A 20,146-nucleotide genomic window follows, 5' to 3' on the forward strand; every position below is an offset into this window, starting at 1 on the left:
CCCCTGAGGGGGCGGCCCTACTGCAGACCCCGCTGGACCCGCCTGTCCTCCGCCCACGTCTCGGCCGCAGAGCCCGCCTCCCCTCCCCCCCCCCCCCCCCGCCGCTGCGGTCCGATCCCTCCCGCCGACCGGGTCCCCGCCCCGCGCCGGTGGCGGCTGGGTCCCGTCCGCGGCGGCTCCGCCGAATGACCCGTAGTAACCCCGTCCCGCCCCGGGCCGACCGCGCCGCGCTCCCCGGCCGGAATTCGATAGGCCCAGCCCCGCACGCGCCACCGCCCGCGGGCCAATGGGCGGCGGCCTCTCTGCATATGCAACGAGCGCCGGCCGGGGGTGCGCGTCCCGGGCGGTTCGGCTCAACAGACGCTGGTCTGCCGGCGCCTGCGAGTGTGTCGCCGCGGCCGGGGCTGGGACGAGGCGGTGGCGGCGGCGGCGGCGGCGGCGGCTGCGGCCGGGGTAGCAGAAGGTCGTCCTCTCGCAGTGCGGGCGCGGCGGCTGCGCCGGGGTCCCCAGGAGGCGGCACGGGGCGTGAATTCTCTGGGGCGCAGCCAGGCCTGCGCGGGCCCGAGGCTGGAAGAACGGGGGCTCCTGCGTCGCGGTGAGTGCGGCGCCCGTTGTGGGAGCGGCGGGGGCCGGTCGGCGGCGCGGCCTCGGCGTGCGGCCGGGCTGGGCCCGAGAGCCTCCCGGGCTTGGAGGTGGGACGCGAGCGGCCCGGGGGGCCCCGGGTGCCCGACGAGGCCGCGGAGCCGGGCCCCGGGGGTGGGCGCGCAGGCGGCCGCGGGGTCGCGTGGCGGCCCGCGGCGTAGTGGGGGAGGCAGCCGGGCAGGGTGGGAGGCGCCGCCGTGGGGTCCGGGAAGCGGGTGACTGGGGCCTGGGCCGAAGGGCTCACGTGAGCTGGGGGAACCGCAGCGCGGGCGTCCGCGCAGTCCGGGGGAGGAAGGATGCCCTGGGTCCTTCCCGGCTCTGTAGGGGCGGGCGGCTTGGCGGGCAGTGGGGGGTGGGGGGGGTGCTGGCATCTTCCTTTGGGTGGGCCTTGACGCGGTCCCTGCGAGGATATAGCCCTGCGATTGCGGGAAACCCTGCTGGAGGGACGCGCGGGGGTGTCTGTTGCTGCCGGCTGGGGGCAGAAATTGGGTGGGTGAGCGGGGTCCACCTTGGTATTTGTTCTGGCCCCCTGGCTGGTGGGGCCACGGTTGGCCGATGGTTGGGGTTGAGAGTTGCAGGTTTACTTTTCCGTAAGTGCGTTTTAATTACACATCCAGTAATAGAATGTGTAACGCTGAGGTGGTGCTCGCTATCAGCAGTCGTGCGGGGGAGTAGTTATCGGGCCCGCTCCATAGGTGAGCCACCTGAGACGCAGCGACATTTAACTGGTTCCCCCGGTCTGGATTTAGAAAATGTGCTCTAAGCTATTGTATGTATGGCCCCTCCAACATGGAAAGGGTAGAACAACGTCTTTAAAATTATATGGCAGCTAGAGAGGGAAATAGGCCTTGCGAAAGCGATTACGGCTGAATACAGTGACAAATAGTTGACATTTATTGAGAGTTTATTACATGCCGGGCTCTGTACAAAGTGCATTATACGTGATATCTTCACACAGTTAACAGCCCTCTGTTGTGGTGCTCATTCCCATTTTACAGCTAGAGAAACCGCAGTTTGGACACATAACTTGCCCCAGATCACAGCAAGTAAGAGAAGCTGGGATTCAGACTAGGCTGTCTAAAACTCCAGAGCTCTTGAATCTAACCACTATATTATGCTGCCTCTCTTTGGTGGCTGGCTGAATTGTTGCCACGGTGGATTTTTTGGGGGGGCGGGCCCTGGAGAGCTGTAGTTTGAAGACCTTTCATGACCACTGCAACCTTGTTTGTTTCCCCAGATTAGTCCTGGGAGGTGAAGGTTGTCGCTGAGTTGGCTCCTGAAGCGAATTAGAAGGTTATTACAGGGAAGAGGTGTGGTGACGTGGTAGTCAGTTGCTCAGACTTCATCCTTTTGTTTTCTGGCATCTTCTTGCACAGTTCTGACCCTTAGGGATGACTAAGACTTCTGTAGTCACTGTGGCTTGTTCTTTAGGCTTTTTGTGCTGTCTCTTCTTTTATGAGCAGGGTCCAGGTGACAGGTCACCTGGTGTCTTTGGGTCTCAGTTACTGGATTTATTAAGATGTCTGGTCGAGATTCAAAGCTGAAATATTTTTTCAGTCTAAAATGTCCTTGAAGGGAGGGAGGGAGGGAGGGAGGGAGGAAGGAAAAGGGGATGGAGAAACGAAGGATGGATAAATTATGAGCGGAAAATCATGCCCACTGGTTTGGGGGGTCAGATTTTAGAGCCTCAGGATCTTTCTCATTGCTTATGTGCTTTCCTGCTTAAATGCCTACTTCTATTCCTCATTCAATTAATTTCTCAGCTACAGCCTTTTAACTCCTGTTATATTTTAGGCACCATGTAAGTGCTGGACATACAGCAGTGAACAGAATTGAGGTGATCCTTGCCCTCATGGAGGAAACGTATGAAGCAAATCATCGTACAGATAAATATATAATTACAGGTTATGAGAAGTGCAATGAAGGAAAAGTGCTGTGTGAATGAAGAGTATAATGAGGATTGTGATTGAGATGGAAATGAGGGAGTTTTTTGAACTGATGTGGTGAGATTTTACAGTCTTGCGTTCTGAGTCTGTAATCAAATGTACATGATGCGAGAGTTTGAGAACTTTTGAACGATAACATTCTTTTCATTTCACGGTGTTGGTTCCTACCCAGCGTACTCTAGCTCACATCGCAAGATAGAAAAATGAGATGGGGAACTTTTTGAAGCATTCTGCCTCCCAGCCTAAATGTTCCTGTAACACTTAAAATTTCCCCCCCAAACAAGAACGTTTGGGAACCAAGGATCTTTAGGTGAGCTTTGGACTTGATGGGATTTGGATGTTGTCAGGAACGCCAGGCCAAAAAAGGTGACAGGGTTTTCTCACTTAGGTAAGCCAGCATCATAATGATCGAAGGTACACTTAAAATTCTCACCTCTTAGGAGACAAAATAATAATGTGGTTTGGGAAATACAAGCTGTTAAGTATATGGCTATTTCAGTTGAATGTGTATTAAGCCAATGCAAATAATGCATTGCAGTACGCTTACTCAGTGCCATCTGCCTGCACAGCACCGTTGGTGTGCCGTGTGGAATAAATAAAAAGATGAATTTGATAAAGGCCCTGTTTTCAAGGAGATTTAAATTTAATGAATACTAATACTCAGATTTAAGTCCCCCTGTCTCCCTTCAAAGTACTATCATGTTAGCCCGTTTGATCCTCTTAAGAGCCTCATATCATGAGCAGAAATACTGAGAAAAAGGAAATTTGGAGGTAGAATTGCCAGACAAGGTGATTGATAGTTTACAGGTTGAGAGAAGGAGATGTCCAGCGATTACTAGTTTTACTGTTTTGGAGCCATCAGTGTGGAGGTGGTGGGTGAACCCTCTGGCCTGGGTGAGATTGCCTGTGAAGAGACTAGAATACGACCTGGGGGAGGCCTGGGATAGAGCTGGGTAGAGGAGGCACCCCAGATGGGAGGAGTGGCCAGGGAAGTGCGGGCATAGTCAGAAGCAGTGTGCCTGCAGGGGTGGGGGCTCCAAGGAGAGGGGAATTGAGTATTGTTTAAATTTAAAAGCCCATGGGAAGGTGTTCCTTGGAAGGGAGAGGTTGAATACAGATGAGAAAAGTGCTAGCTTCTTTGTGCAAAGTTCCTGAGAACTTGGGAGGGGGTGGGATCCAAGTGAGGCCAGCCCCTTAGCTGGGAGGAGGGACACCCCTTCTGTAGTAGCCCAAGGAAGGCCTGGAATTGATTTTTTTGCGAGTCAGTACCTTCTAGTGGAGCCCTGGCAATTTCCAAAAAATTGCCAAGAATTGTTAAGTTAAAAATCAGCCCATCTTTAGCTGACTGATAGGGTCTTTACAAAACCTCACTATAGAAGCATCATGTGAAATTGATTTGATACATGGTTTAGTTTTGATTTTATCCACTTTAATAGGGAAAATCCTTTCATCTGACTTATGATTAGTTCTCTTCTGAAAGAGGAGAAAAGGAGAAGATATAAACATTAAATCTTGTGATATCTTCCCGTACATGCTATTTTTAGTTTCATAAGAAAGTTTTTAGACTACTTTTGTTTCCTTGACATTTTAAATGCCTTAGTTCTTTTAATTTCAAAGTTTAGCTTCTGTTTTTACTGGAGTATACTTCCATACTTCTAATGCTTCCCACTTTGAGGCATAAAGAATTGGTAGATAATGGGGCACCTAGGTGGCTCAGTCAGTTAAGTGTCCGACTTTGGCTCAGGTCATGATCGCATGGTTTCATGAGTTCGAGCTCCGCATCTGGCTCTCTGCTGACAGCTTAGAGCTTGGAGCCTGCTTGGGATTTTGTGTCTCCCTCTCTCTCTGCTCCTCCCCTGCTCACACTCTGTCTGTCTGTCTCTCAAAAATAATAAATAAACATTAAAAAAATAAAAAAAAAAAAGAACTGGTAGATGATTCAGTGGTTTCAACTGATCTGCTAATTCTTAAATAGAACTGAAGACACCTAAATAATCTTTTGGATAAACCACCTCCAAATACAGGTTTCTACTTGTTTCTGAAGGTATTTGTTATAAGAGAATATAGTCCAATTGATTTATTCATTCACGTGCGTATTTAGTGCCTATCTTGCGACAAACTGGGAATTTGCAAATGATTGCTGGTCTCTGTTCTCAAAGAGGTCCTCATGGCTCACGAAAAGAATGAGGCGTATGGACATTCTATGGTGTAGACGAAGAAGGTGTAAGCGCAGATGTATTGCAGTATGGTACTGTACAGATGGAGCAGAGGAGGGGAAGGGGGAATCTTCACTGTGGAGGTGATAGCCTGGTTTTCTAAGATGAATTGGGCTGACAGGTGAACAAGGGAGCCAGGGAATAGCGTTTTACCTTGAATTTAGTCCCGGTGTGTATGTTTGCAAATATGTACACACTGGAGATGTTATAATGATACCGAAGACTATTAGAAAAATAAAACGCTTACCCTGCTACCCTAACATTGACTGCGCGGGAGGTGAAAAAGCTGTCCATTTTCCTGTCCTGTCATGGTCAGCTTTGTTATCCCCTACTTGATTTAGAAGGTAACCACAATTATATTTTTCTGGTACAAATCCTGGTTTTTCTTCTAAACTAACGGTCTTTGGAAGAAGGCTAATAGCCGACACCTTTGCAATAATTAATACTCCCTCTGGTCAGATGCTCGTTCTGTTTTCTTCTCAATTTTAATAGTTTTTTTTGTTTTTCTTTTAAAATCCTTTTTATTTCACAGATGAGGAAATTGAGGCCCAGGGGATCTAAAGTGACTTGCTTAAGGTGTGCTGGATCTCCTGTCAAGCAGTTTGGTTCCAGAGTCTGTGTTATTAGCCCAGGCACTGGGCCTCCTCTCTGGGGCTCTTCCCTCCGAAGACACCATTATATCAGGAAAGGAGCCGTGATGACATTCAGGACAATATTTATTTTGATTACACATAGTTTTACTGCCCTCCCCCAGCCCCCACAGCCCTGTTTTTTTACAGGGAGAGCATAAATAAAGAGAAATGAACTGAATTGAGAGAATTGAACTAGAATTTTCTTCTTGTACTCGAATGTGAATACTTAAGGATATATCCTCCTGTTCAGGAATCATTATCATTGCCCTTTTGGAATTTTTTGGATCAGGAATATAATGCAGTTTGGAATGCCATAATCTAATTATCACGTTCCTTTTTTATTTTCTTTCTGTTAAAAAAAAAGAAGTGCTCTCTGTATGTCTGAAAAGTATTTTATAATGTTTAATCCAAAGAAAGAGACCTGTTTCCCTCCCTCAAATCCTCCACTGTCAAATCCTCCATGTCAAACCACTGACATGAACTTGGTGATCTGAATTTTATTATTCGTCTGCATTTCTGTACAGTTTTACTATCCCCCAACAGTGTATGGTATTATGTGTTTTTAAACTGCATATAGTATTGTATGTATTTTGCAACGTACCTTTTTTCACTCCTTATCACTTAATCATTGTGGTTTCCTCCGTTGCATTTCATCAGAGTAGGTATGTACATATCTGTGTAGTTCATTTCTTTTCACGGTGACGTGCTCTGACATTTCAGGGCTAGACCACATTTTATTTCCCCTTTGCTCTGTTGCTAGACCTTTAGGTTGTTTCCTTTTTTCCTTCGTTTGTCCTTCCAAATATTAGCATAAGTGTTCCTGACCATCATCCCTTGTGTCCTTCCATTGTTGACACTGTAGTTATCCTTGCTCTCCTTTTTCTTTGTTCTGTATATTTTTCCCAGCTCCGCTTTCCTCCAGTCTTGTCATTGTTTGACTTAAGGTTCTTCTGTCTTAGTTGTAGTGCAAAACCACAGTGGATGCTTTCCTTTAAAGTTCTTTTTAGTAACTTTTAATCAACCTTGTTTGACTTTCTTCGCTTTTCTCTTTTTGTTCCTAGGCAGTTTTGCACATATTATGCCTAATATTTCATTGTAAGTTTCATAAATGACTGTAGGGATAATTCATATGTGCCCTTCCCCTTGGGAAATTTTTGTGCATCTACTTTTGATTTGGCCAGTTCTGCATTTTAGTGCTTGTTTAAATAATTTTTCTCTAAAATGTGCTCGTTTCCATTGTAATTTGGTGCATCGGAATATGGACTCGGAGTTAAGATTGCTTGGATTTGAGTCCCGGCTCTACTTCTTATTAGCTGTATGACCTTGGGCAGCTTGTTTAACCTCTCTATGACTCCATTGCTTCTTCTGTAAAATAGGGATCATAATAGAATCTACCTGTAGGTTGTTATAAGGATTTATATGAGGTAAGTGTCTGCACACAGTCAGCACTTCATAAATGTTAACTATTTTAACTGTATTTAGAGTGTGCAATATATTCTAAGTTATCCACTTTTTAAAAAATGTTTTTTTTTTTTTAATTTTTTTTTCAACATTTATTTATTTTTGCGACAGAGAGAGACAGAGCATGAACGGGGGAAGAGAGAGAGGGAGACACAGAATCGGAAACAGGCTCCAGGCTCTGAGCCATCAGCCCAGAGCCTGACGCGGGGCTCGAACTCGGGGACCGCGAGATCGTGACCTGGCTGAAGTCGGACGCTTAACCGACTGCGCCACCCAGGCGCCCCTTTAAAAAATGTTTTTAATTACTTTTGAGACCGAGAGAGACAGAGCATGAGCAGGGGAGGGGCAGAGAGAGAGAGAGAGGGAGACACAGAATCCGAAGTAGGCTCCAGGTTCTGAGCTGTCAGCACAGAGCCCGATGTGGGGCTCGAACTCATGGACTGTGCCTGTGAGATCATGACCTGAGCTGAAGTCGGCCGCCCAACCGCCTGAGCCACCCAGGCGCCCCTATCCACTTTTTATTATTGCCTTCTCTTCTGAAGCAGCATTATTATCTTTGCATATACAAATAATACTTCAAAGAAACGTCTAATGTATTGTAACCTTTAGTTAGGGGAGACTGAGAAGAGATATTGTAAGTAGGAGAAAATTGAGAGGGACATTACCTAGTTTATTGTATTTTAACACTAGTAATTTAGGATTTATCTTGTGCTTTCATTTTCCAGAAATGTATATAAAGCACATTGAAATAGGTTGACATAGTGTACTTCTCATTCAAGTAACTTGTTAACAAGAGTCCCCTCTTGTTTTATTTTTTTTTATTTTTTTTATTTTTTTTAATTTTTTTTTTTCAACGTTTTTTATTTTATTTTTGGGACAGAGAGAAACAGAGCATGAAGGGGGGAGGGGCAGAGAGAGAGGGAGACACAGAATCGGAAACAGGCTCCAAGCTCCGAGCCATCAGCCCAGAGCCTGACGCGGGGCTCGAACTCACGGACTGCGAGATCGTGACCTGGCTGAAGTCGGACGCTTAACCGACTGCGCCACCCAGGCGCCCCCCCTCTTGTTTTAAATACCTTTTGTGATATGACCTTGATAATGATTCAGGTGGCATTCCTAAATACATTAATTATCCTATATCATCAACTCTGCTGTGGAGTGGAGAAGGAATCATTGCCAACCATGTGTATAAAACTTGCTATGTAAATTTGAGCTGGTTCCTTAACCTTTCTAAGCCTTTCATTTCAGCTTCTTTAACATAAATATTTTAATTAACATAAATATTTTAATTCTCCCTCACGGAGTTATTGTGAGCATTAAGGGAGACAACAGATGGTAGTTCAGGGCACACAGTTGACCTCCTGTGTTAGTTGCTTGCCGCCTTCTCTGTCTTCTCTTTTTCTTCAGTTTTTTCTTCTTTGTTCTTCCACCTTCCTTTCTCTGCTTTTTAATTGATATACAGAAATCTGCATATATTTAATGTATACGGTTGGAGTTTGTACATACATACACCTATGTAACCGTCACCACAGTCAAGGTAATTAATATATTTATCACTTCCAAAAGTTTCCTTGTACCTCTTTGTCTTTTGTTTGTTTTGTTTTTCTGTGTCCTTCAGGAGTAGTTTTTTGGTAAGCAATAACGAGGTATTATGAATCCAGTATGTGAGAGAATCTGTCATATAATAAAAGCGTACGTCATTTAAAGAGGAGTAGGAACTTTTTCTTAAAGACAAGAATGTTCAAGCTGTAGGAAGATACGCACGAGATGTGGTTAATGTTGAGTGAGCCATGCAGAGGTCAGAATGGTTGTGTTTGGCCAGGGCATCCAGGGAAAAAATTAAAAAAAAAAAAAAAAAAAAAAAGGAGACATAAGTTGGATTTGAAGAAAGAGTTGAGTTTGAGTTTGGTGCACAGATGGGATGTCCAAGGCAGTTGGGGAAGAGCAGGGCTGGCAGATAGAAAGGAAACTAGGAGAGCTGTGTGGATAAATCACAGCCCAGGGGGAAGCACAAAACAGAGGGTGGAAAAACAACAATTAAGAGCTTGTGAAACTTTATTCATTGATTCTTTCAATTGAGACAATAATTGCTGAATGAATGGAAGGTTCTAGGAGTAGGAGGGAGACTGCACAACCAGCAAATGAGGAGGCTCATGTGGGCTCTGTTGCAGGAAGAGCATTGGGGGTCTGGCCCAAGGTGTTTCTCACCCTGTCACCATGGCTGCTGATGTGCACTGGCCATATCGTGCCTGGCGGTGTGGTGTTTTCCACACCAGTTAGCCTTTCTGGAGTTCAGTTTCCTTGTTTGTAATCCTTTCATGCTCAGTAGTGTTATGATCTTCTCCATCAGCGTTCTTTTTCTTCACCTTCCTTTCCTCTTCCTCTTGTCTCAGGATTTTTGTTATCTGTGCCCTGTTTCTTTCTTTGGTTTCTTTGAAATTTTATTAGTTTGCTTTGTGCATTTCTCTGTGTGTTCATTTTATGTGTTTACTAATCGGAATTCGCTGGGGTATTTGCATGGGTTTTATTAGTAACTATGCTGATTGCTGCAATAGATAGCTCTTAACCTTTGAATATTATTTCAGTTCTGAATTGATTTTGTGGAAATGTAATAGAGTTCATTTTTCTTCATTGATGTTTCTTCTGATGTTTCTGTAAAATATTCAGTATCATTTTGGCCAGGATCTTCAACCATATAGGTTTCTTATTCTGGACCTTGTAGTAATCCTTATTCTGGACCTTGACTTTTTTTTTTTTTTTTTTTTTTTTTTTTTTTTTTTACTGTAACAGTGAAACAACCAGAAATTCCTCTCTTCCCATTCGGGACCGTTGATCTCTGGACTTGAAACCTCCTGTTGAGTTTAAAAAAAAAAAATTTTTTTTTAATGTTTATTTTTGAGAGAGAGAGAGAGAGAGTGAGCAGGGGAAGGGCAGAGAGAGGGAGACACAAAATCCAAAGCAGGCTCCGGGGTCTGAGCTATCAGCAGAGCCCTATGTGGGGCTTGAACCCATGAACCACAAGATCATGACCCGAGCCGAAGTCAGACACTTAACCTAACTGACTAAGCCACCCAGGCACCCCTGAGTTATTTCTAAGATGAAGCATGGAGTTTATTTTAGTTCATAGACGACCAGAATAAACCACAATTAATCTTAGAACTGTATTTGACATAATTTTAATGTAAACAGAATTAACATTAATTGAAATTATACCACATGGACCATAATACGTGTGTCATTATTTTTTTACATATCCATAGTGAATATTTTCTTAAGTCATTTTCCTTTTGAATTGTAACTCCTGGTGTTGCTGACATGCTAGAGTTTAAGAATTTGTATTCATCATTTACCCTGAAACTAAGCCTCTCTTTGTAGACTGTATGCTTTTTTAGACAGCATAGCACTCTCTTTAGAAATTCATAGTGTTTGGGGCGCCTGGGTGGCGCAGTCGGTTGAGCGTCCGACTTCAGCCAGGTCACGATCTCGCAGTCCGTGAGTTCGAGCCCCGCGTCGGGCTCTGGGCTGATGGCTCGGAGCCTGGAGCCTGTTTCCGATTCTGTGTCTCCCTCTCTCTCTGCCCCTCCCCCGTTCATGATCTGTCTCTCTCTGTCCCAAAAATGAATAAACATTGAAAAGAAAAAAAAAAAAAAAAAGAAATTCATAGTGTTTGGTTTGTGTGTCATTTACTGAGGCATAAAAGGAATTCCTGTTTTATCTAGTAGCATCTTGAGGTGGGAGCATTGTGAGAGGTGGCAGCTGGCTAGGAGCACCCTGTGAGGTCAGGGAGGGAGCTCATGGGACCCCAGGTGTAAGGAAGGAGATTGGCCTGGGAGAAAAGGGTGACGAAAGGCTTGAGCTTTGGGGCCACACTGTTACTTGAATCCCCAAATCTAGTTTTGTCTCATTTTTATGAGCACAGCAAACTCCTTAACCTCTGAGCTTCAGTTTCTTTTGGATGAGTTTCTTTGGATGAGTCTTTCTTGTCGGGTCCTTGTGTTCCAGGTGTGTATGCAACCCATCGCTAGGGTGCAGGAAGAAAAGGTTAGAAACTTTACTTCTTTTTAAGAATTTCTATGTTTTATGCATGATTTGTAGTATTTACAGTATGCTAGGACAGTAGTATTAATATACACAGTATTAAAGGTACACGTGTTTGGAATACCAGTAGTTTTTACCAAAAGGGGCTTGTTGTGATCCTTCAAGTTTAGAGACTGAACTCTTAGACTGAAGCTAGGTCGGTGCTTGGAGGCTTATTAGTTTGAGGCGGCTTCAGAGATGAATTGAGTTTGGGAAGAGTTTCAGGAGCTTCGGTTAATGGGCTCTGGGAAATGAATTGAAGGGTATTGGATTTAGGGAGCATATCTCTGCAAGTTCATTTGAAAAGTGGTGCACATAGTAAAACTGGCATGTGTAATGATTTGAGTTAGTTTATGAAGTCTTAAAACTGTATATTTTCACACTATATCGTGTTAGAAGACTACATGATAGACGTTTGGATGGGATATAACCCAGAAACATGAGTCAGTATTAAGGAATTGCTCTTGATGCATTGATAGTTTACCCAGGTAACTGAGAGCTGACTGCATGTGTGTTTAAGTTAATAGTGTTTGTTTGTATTGTATGATTTCAGTGGACAGGCAGGTTCACTGTAGGTGATTAATTATAGCTTTGTATTTCTTGTTACTGATTGATTTCACATTGGCTTCATGAAATAATAAATGTGTTTGTTATCTTGCTAGGTAACAAGTCTGGAACATGATGTGTTTCTTTGGGGCTCCTTAGGGGACAGTAGCTGTGTTTAATGTATCCCTGCGCTAGAAAGAAAGCTCTGTGAGGACAGGTATATTTTTGTGTTTTATCTACTGATGCACACCCAGTGCCCAGCATATAGAAGTAACTCATATTTTGTTGCATGAATTAGTGTTTGCATCCCGGCACAGTAAAGGATGTGAGATAGGGTCTATTAAATTGAGTTGAGAGACTTGAACATGACACCAGAAAAATTTGGGAAGGCCAACAACCTGACCCAGAATGACCAGTATATGCTTATTAGTGGGAGCTCAGGAATTCTGAAAGAGCGGACTTACTGTTGATAAAATATGCATTTGAATAGCTAGCTGGTTGAGTAATATGTACAGATTATAATTTACAAATTTCCTGATAAGGAAGATGAGAAAGTGTGATAGATTGTCTCAGGCCAGGCCAAGTACTTGAGCATTAATATTATATCTACTTGTTGCCTTCTCTGTAGCCTTTGACACTCCTGACAGTGTCCTTATTGACCTTCATTGTCTGCCCTTGGTTTGTAGAACAGTGTTCTTATTTTTTTTTTTAATTAATTTATTGTTTAATTTACATCCAGTTAGTTAGCATACAGTGCAACAAATGATTTCAGGAGTAGATTTCTTAATGCCCCTTACCCATTTAGCCCATCCCCCCTCCCACAGCCCTTCCAGCAATCCTGTTTGTTCTTTATATTTAAGAGTCTCTTCTGTTTTGTCCCCCTTCCTGTTTTTTATATTCTTTTTGCTTCCCTTCCCTTATGTTCATCTGTTTAGTATCTTAAATTCCTCATATGAGTGAAGTCATATGATATTTGTCTTTCTCTAATTTCCCTTAGCATAATGCCCTCCAGTTCTATCCATGTAGTTGCAAATGGCAAGATTTCATTATTTTTGATTGCCGAGTAATACTCCATTGTGTGTGTGTGTGTGTGTGTGTGTGTGTGTGTGTGTGTGTGTGTGTACATCACATCTTCTTTATCCATTCATCTGGACATGTGGGCTCTTTCCATACTTTGGCTATTGTCAATAGTGTTGCTATAAGCATTGGGATGCATGTGCCCCTTCGAAACAGCACACCAGTATCCCCCTAGTAGTGCAATTTCTGGGTTGTGGGGTAGTTCTATTTTTAGCTTTTTGAGGAACCTCCATACTGTTTTCCAGAGTGGCTGTACCAGTTTGCATTCCCACCAGTAGTGCAAACTGTTCCCCTTTCTCCACATCCTCCTCAACATCTGTTGTTGCCTGAGTTAATTTTTAGCCATTCTGATAGGTGTGAGGTGGTATCTCATTGTGGTTTTGATTTGTATTTCCCTGATGATGCATGATATAGAGCATTTTTTCATGTGTCTGCCATCTGAATGTCTTTGGAGAAGTGTCTATTTTTGTCTTTTGCCCATTTCTTCACTGGGTTATTAAGTGTCTGGGTGTTGAAATTGATTAAGTTCTTTATAGATTTTGGATACGAACCCTTTATCTGATATGTCATTTGCAAATGTCTTCTCCCATTCTGTTGGTTGCCTTTTAGTTTTGCTGATTGTTTCTTTAGCTGTACAGAAGCTTTTTATTTTGATGAGGTCCCGGTAGTTCATTTTTGCTTTTGTTTCCCTTGCTTCCGGAGACGTGTTGAGTAAGAAGTTGCTGTGGCCGAGGTCACAGAGGTTGTTGCCTGCTTTCTCCTCGAGGATTTTGATGGCTTCTTGTCTTATGTTTAGGTCTTTCATCCATTTTGAGTTTATTTTTGTGTATGGTGTAAGAAAGTGGTCCGGGTTCATTTTTCTGCATGTCGCTGTCCAGTTTTCCCAGCACCACTTGCTGAAGAGTCTGTCTTACTCTATTGGATATTCTTTCCTGCTTTGTCAAAGATTGGTTGGCCATATGTTTGTGGGTACATTTCTGGGTTCTCTGTTCTGTTCCATTGATCTGAGTGTCTGTTCTTGTGCCAGTAACATACTGTCTTGATGATTACAGCTTTGTAGTATAGCTTGAAGTCCAGGATTGTGATGCCTCCTGCTTTGGTTTTCTTTTTCAAGATTGCTTTGGGTATTTGGGGTCTTTTCTGGTTCCACACAAGTTTTAGGATTACTTGTTCTAGCTCTGTGAAGAATGCTGGTGTTATTTTGGTAGGGATTGCTTTTTTTTTTTTTTTTTTTTAACCTTTCTAACTGGCTTTTGTGGCGTCTGTCCTTACAGGTGAATATACTATACTATTTTTGAGGGATTTCATGGTTTGGACTCGAATGCGGGTAGGGTCAGTGATGACTCTAAAATCCACATCTACACCTACAGCTCTGTTGGGAGCCCCAGTCCTATATTTCTGACAAAAATTTTGAATATCTCTCCTGGTCGTTCCCACACACTTAGTATCCAGCCCTGTCCTCGTGCAGTCTCCCATGTGGCTGCTTTTCCTCTCATTTCCTCATGTCTAGGACAAGTCACCCAACGTTCTAGAAGTGTTGATGCTAATCTTCCACGATTAATCTTCACATCCCCCATATCCTATTGGCTTTACTCGAGAAAAATCTCTACAGTTAATCCTTCTGTAACTATTGCCCTAAACTTTGGACCTCTTTGTCCTTCACTTGGGCTATTCCAGTAACTACGTACCTGGAATCCTTTATGGTTTCTTTTCTGTGATAGCCCAAGGAATCATGATAAAACAAATTGGATCAACCAACTGCTTTGCTTAAAAAACCCACCTCATTCTATCTGCTACCTGTTTCTATATTTCATTTTCACTTCTAACTTCCCTCATTTTCTGTGTTGCATCTGTCAAGCCACTTGGGATTACTCATTCTGTATTTGTTCATGCCTCTGTGTGTTAGACAGGAAGGGAGGGGGGATGAGTCAGCACAGAGGGGTCAGTGTAGCTCTGTCTGTGGGACCGAGGAGGACCTCACAGAGAGGCTTCAACTCAATCTTGAAGGACAAGTTTACTTTGGCAGGCTTTTTAGCATCTCTTAATTCTCGAAAATTCTCTTAATTCGACTCCAGTTTTAAGTTCTGGAGAGAATATTCTCGGATCAACACGTCCATGTGTTTGATACGGGCCTCCTAGCTCATAGGCTGCTGGGTCCCTGTGAATGTCACGTTTACTGTGGTTCTCTGGGTTAGAGACGGGAGCGGAGCGGTGTCACACACTTCGGACAGAAGCAGTGTTTCTCTTCGCAAAAGTTGCAGGCCAGGCACTGGGCTGTGCAGGCTGCCTTGCTAGCACGGGAGAGGATTCCGTAATCAGAAAAAAGACTTAGAAACAAATCCTTTTTGGGACGTGGGAACTGTGGAGGAGAGGGATTGCCTGGCTGATTGTTTGCTTCTCGGATCTGCCCCTCAGCTTTCTAGGACTTAAATCCAGCCATTGGCTCAGTTCTGAGTTTTCTTTAATGCTGCTTAATTTATTGAATAATCTTTTAACCACTGTTCTGAAATACTGCCATTGTCAAATATCAAAATCCAGTGACTGTTTCTGGTCTTAAAATTCTGTGCCAGAATAGTTAGCGTTCCTTTTGACGTCTAACAGGGCAAGTATGTACCAAGTATTCTTGTTCTCACGTTTTATTAGCAAATCTTGAAAGGTTTTCTTCTAGATACACTTTGGAACTAGTATCAAGTAATCATACAAAACAAACAAGTAACAGAGTCCTACCAGGATTTTGATTGGGATTGCATTTGGTTTATAGGTTAGTTTTGGCAGAATTATAATGATCTTTGCTACCCAGGAACTAACTGGTCTGTTTTTGAATTTAGTGTCCATCAGTAGCATTTTATACATGTGTGCATGCATACACATATGTTTAAGTAAGGTGTTGTGTGCATGAGGTATTTTAAAGTTGCTTTATTGTTGTGGCTAAGATCTTTTCTCTTTTCATGATCTTCTTTTTTTAAGTAAACTCTACCCCCAACCTGGGGCTTGAACTCATGACTCCAAGATCAAGTGTTGCATGCCGTACCGACTGAGCCAGCAGGTGCTTCCCTCTTTCCATTTTCTAACTGGTTACTAGAGGTATATAGAAAAACCACAGACTTTTATTATTTACCTAGTGTCCAGATATCTGAGTGAATTCTGTCTGGATAGTTTTCGAATGATTCTTCTGGATTTTCTTGTCAGACCGGCAATGATCTACAAACAGTGAAGGTTCTGTTCTCCTTTTCCAGTACTCCTGCTCCTCATTTCTTTTTTTCACCATTGCACTGGCTAAGCTGCAGTGCTGGGCTCAGAGAAAGGCAGTGAGAGCCACAAATATGAGCCACATACATGACTTTAAATTTCTGGTAGACATAGTAAATAGAGTAAAAAGAAGCAAGTAATTTTAATATGTTTTATCTAATCAGTGTATAGTCGTGCCCCCTGAGCTGAGTTTCGCTGTCCATGGTTGTAGTTACTCGTAGTCAACCATGGGATGCTCCTGCCCCTGACCTGTCCTCGGAGGGCAGTGGGAGCTGGAGGCTGCCTCTCTTCCACACCTCTCTTCATCTGATCCCTTAGGCATTTGATTGTCTCGCATCATCACAAGAAGGGGGAGTGCAGTATAGTGAGATGTTTTGAGAAAGATTACATTCACATAGCTTTTGAAAATTAAGTTTTTAAATCTTAATTCCAATATGGTCAACGTAACTTTCATTACAGCATGTTGTTGTAATTGTTCTATTTTATTCGTTGTTGTTAAAGAAGACGGTTCAACCATTCGAGGTGAAGACCTAATTCGTTTTATTAAATGATTCACAAATCAGGCAGCATCCCCCCTAGCAAGGAGCGGGGAGCGCCAGGGAGTTGTACCTAATGGAAGGTTTGTTTTTAACGTGACTGACCTGATCGCACTTTTACCTCCTACTTAAACTGCTAATGTAGGGGCACTGGGTGGCTCTCAGGTCATGATCTCACTGTTTGTGAGATCGAGCCCTATGTTGGGGCTCCATGCTAACAGTGCAGAGCCTGCTTGGGATTCTCTCTCACTAGTCTCTCTGCCCCTCATCTCTCTCTGTCTGGAAAAATAAATACATAAACTTAAGTAAAAATAAAAATAAGCTGCTAGTCTAGAGAATGATAACAGAATTCTGCTGTGTAATACAAAAGTATGTTTGGTCTTTGTCCCCACTGCTGGTACCCGCCTCCTAAGACCCTTAAAGTTTCCCTGAATGATAGGAATCTTTTGTTATTCATAAACACTCCCTTTGATCACACCTGAGTTTATGCTAATGAAATGACTTAGGGCGTGGTGGGGGGGGGTCTCTAGATAGCCTCAGGATGGGGCTGGTCACCCCAGAGACCCAGTGATTAGAGGGTTTAAACCTATAGACCCACACGTTGACCTCTGAGGAGGAGTGAGGGGCCGGAGATAAAAACTCTTGAACAATGAAATTGGTTACGCTTCCGGGTTCACCGGGTTGGTGAAGAGCCGGTGCTGGGAAGGTGGCGCACCTGGAGAGGGTTTGGAAGTTTCCTGTGTCTCTCCCTCCCCCTATACCTTACTATATGTATCTCTCCCATTTAGCTGCTCCTGAGCTGTTATTCTTTATAATAAACCACTAAACATAAGTAATGGGTGTTCCTGAGTTCTGTGAGCCATTCTAGCAAATTATTGAACCTGAAGAGGGCATTGTGGGAATCCCTGATTTATAACCAGCTGGTGACTCATGACTAGCAAGTGGGGAATACTCTTGTGAGACTAAGCCCTTAACCTGTGGGATGTAGCTCTTGTAAAATAGTACAAAACCGTCGGTCAATTCTAGCTTTAATAAAATTGTCTTTAAAACTACTATCAAGGGGCACCTGGGGGGCTCAGTTGGTTAAGCATCCAACTGCAGCTCAGGTCATGATCTCATGGTTTGTGGGTTCGAGCCCCGCGTCAGGCTCTGTGCTGACAGCTAGAGCCTGGAGCCTGCTTCGGTTTTTGTGACTCCTTCTCTCTCTGCCTCTCTCCAGCTTGCACTTTTGTCTCTGTCTCTCTCTCAAAAATGAATAACACATTAAAGAAAAAAAAAACTATCAAAATAGTATATGCACATGGTGGAGGACTTTTTAAAGTAATTTCTTAGCAGAGTTTGTTTGCAGAATAAGTTTCTTAAGTCCTTGCCTGTCTGAAAATTTCTTTATTCTAAATGCAGCTAATGAGGAATTTAGCTAGGAGTACAATTCTAGATTTAAAATTCATTTCCCTCAAAACTTTGAAGGCATCCTTGACAGCATTTAAGGCCCATCTCATAATCCCAGGCTGCTCCCTCTTCTCCAAACCCTTAATTTAATCACGTCTACAAAGATGCTTTTCCTAAATAAGGTAACATTTACAGGTTCCAGGGATTAGGGGCTGATACCCGTGGGGTCATTTATCAGCCTGCTTTTATAGGTACTTAGGAGTTCCTGAATACCTCTGTGCTTCTGTAGATGCTGTTACTACAGCCTGTCGTGTCCTCTCTCGTCTCCTTTGCCAAAGACAATGTGGGTCAACTATGTTCTTAGCCAGCCTTCCTTGACCTTTTCCCCCTCCTGGACAGAGGATTGCATTTGTCTGTTCTCTTAATACAGCCTGTGGACTTACCCAGCAGTTTTTGCCACGTCAGGCCTGTTTGTCGTTTCTGTCTCTGTCACAGGAGTGGGAACTTTCTGAGTACCGTGGGCACATTTCCAGAATGGGAAGCGTTAGGTATGGAGCCGAGTAGGCTTCACTAAATATTTGTCGAGGAGATTCAGCATTTATTAAGGGCCAATTAAATACTGTGACCTGTCACGTTGGACCATTTAATTAACAAAACAAAATAGGGTAAAGTAAGTGTGCACACGTGCCAGGATTTCTCCAGGGCAAATTTTTTTAGAAGGGATTTGCTAGGTCATAGGAACTTACATCTTCAGCTTTGTCTGGGTGCTGCCAAGTTGCTCTCCAAAGTGGCTGCACTTCCCCCAACAAAGCCAAGAGAAGCTTGTTTCCTATATCCTTGCCAAGGCTTGTGATGTGTTTTTTTAATTAAAAAAATTCAATAGGGGGAAATGATAATGTTTTTATTTGTGTTTCTTTGATAACTAGTGGGGCTGACTATTTCGTATTTGATGGGCATTGAGGTTTTTTTTCATGGATATTAATAGCCTGTTTTTTCTGCTGAGTTGTCCTGTATTTATAGAAATCCAAATATTGTGGATATGAATTGTTTATATGTTGTTGTCCTTACTTACATATGGATAAACAGGCACAAGAAATAGCAGGTAGATTTATAAGATTCCCCCCCAACCCCCGAAGGATAGATGGGTGAATAAATGAATGATTTGTCTAAAGGCATAGCTAATGAGGAACAGAGTGGGGATTTTGGACCCAGGGATATCTGGTTTTAAGACCTATTCCTTTTTTTAGTATATCTGGCTGCCTTACAGGGAATGCGGAAATTAATAAACCGTTAGTTAGCTCTTACAGGCTCTGTGAGTTTGGGCTGATGTTAAAATATTTCTTTAATGACTATGATGACTGCAAATCTATTTGCTTCACAAGCAATTGAGCAAATCATTGAAATAATGGATAAAAGTGTTGTATACACAGTGAAATACTGTTTATAAGTTTATTTTTGCAGAGAGATGGAGAGACAGAGTGTGAGCAGGGGAGGGGCAGAGAGAGAGGGAGACACAGAATCTGAAGCAGGCTCCAGGCTCCGAGCTGTCAGCACAGAGCCCAACTTGGGGCTCGAACCCATGAGCCTTGAGATCATGACCTGAGCTGAAGTTGGATGCTAAAACGACGGAGCCACCCAGGCGCCCCGAGACTTTATTTTTTTTGAGCAGTTTCAGATTTACTGCAAAATTGAGCAGAGGGTTCAGAGATTTTCCTGTAAACCCCCAGCCCTCACGTATGCACAGCCTTCCCCATTATGAGTAATCCCACACCAGCATAGTACATTTATTGTAGTCAGTGAACCTAGACTGATAAATCGTTGTCAAAGACCTTATTTTACACTGGGGCTCTCCCTCGGTGTTGTACATTGCATGATGTTTTGACAAATATGTAATGATACGTGTCTATCTGCTGTTATAGCATACAGAGTGGTTCCACCACCGTAAAAATCCTCAGTGCTCTGCCTCTTCATGCCGCCTTCCTTTCGGCAACCTTTTAGTGTCCCAGTAGCTTTTCCTTTCCCAGAATGTCATAAATTTGGAATCCTACAGTATGTAGCTTTTTGAGATTGACGTCGTTCACTTAGTAATATGCATTTAAATTTCCTCTGTGGCTTTTCACGGCTTGATAGCTTATTTCTTTTTAGTGCTGAGTAATATTCCATTGTCTGGATGGACCACAGTTTATCCATTCACCTACTGAAGGACATCTTGCTTACTTCCAGGTTTGGCAATTATGAATAAGGCTGCTATAAATGTTTGTATTTGTTTTTTGTCTTTTGTTTTTCTTTGACACATAAGCTTTCAACTCATGTGGGTAAATATCAAGGAGGCTCAGTTGCTGGATCATATTGTAAAGAATATGTTTAGTTTTGTA

The 20,146-nt window shown here is 43.3% G+C and overlaps 1 protein-coding gene across 2 annotated transcripts in view; it reads left to right on the forward strand.

The window, feature by feature from the left end:
- Positions 1-455: 455 nt before the first annotated feature.
- ACSL3 (acyl-CoA synthetase long chain family member 3) overlaps positions 456-20,146 on the forward strand; it is a 77,426-nt gene continuing 57,735 nt past the window's right edge. For both annotated transcript variants that reach the window (XM_086719749.1, XM_086719750.1), the window contains exon 1: positions 456-595. The gene's annotated coding sequence lies outside the window, so the exon portion shown is untranslated. The remainder of the gene's footprint in view (positions 596-20,146) is intronic.

The sequence above is a fragment of the Puma concolor genome, chromosome C1, assembly GCF_028749965.1.
Source record: "Puma concolor isolate L17-30 chromosome C1, mPumCon1.1.hap2, whole genome shotgun sequence".
In the NCBI taxonomy this organism is placed as follows: Eukaryota; Metazoa; Chordata; class Mammalia; order Carnivora; family Felidae; genus Puma; species Puma concolor.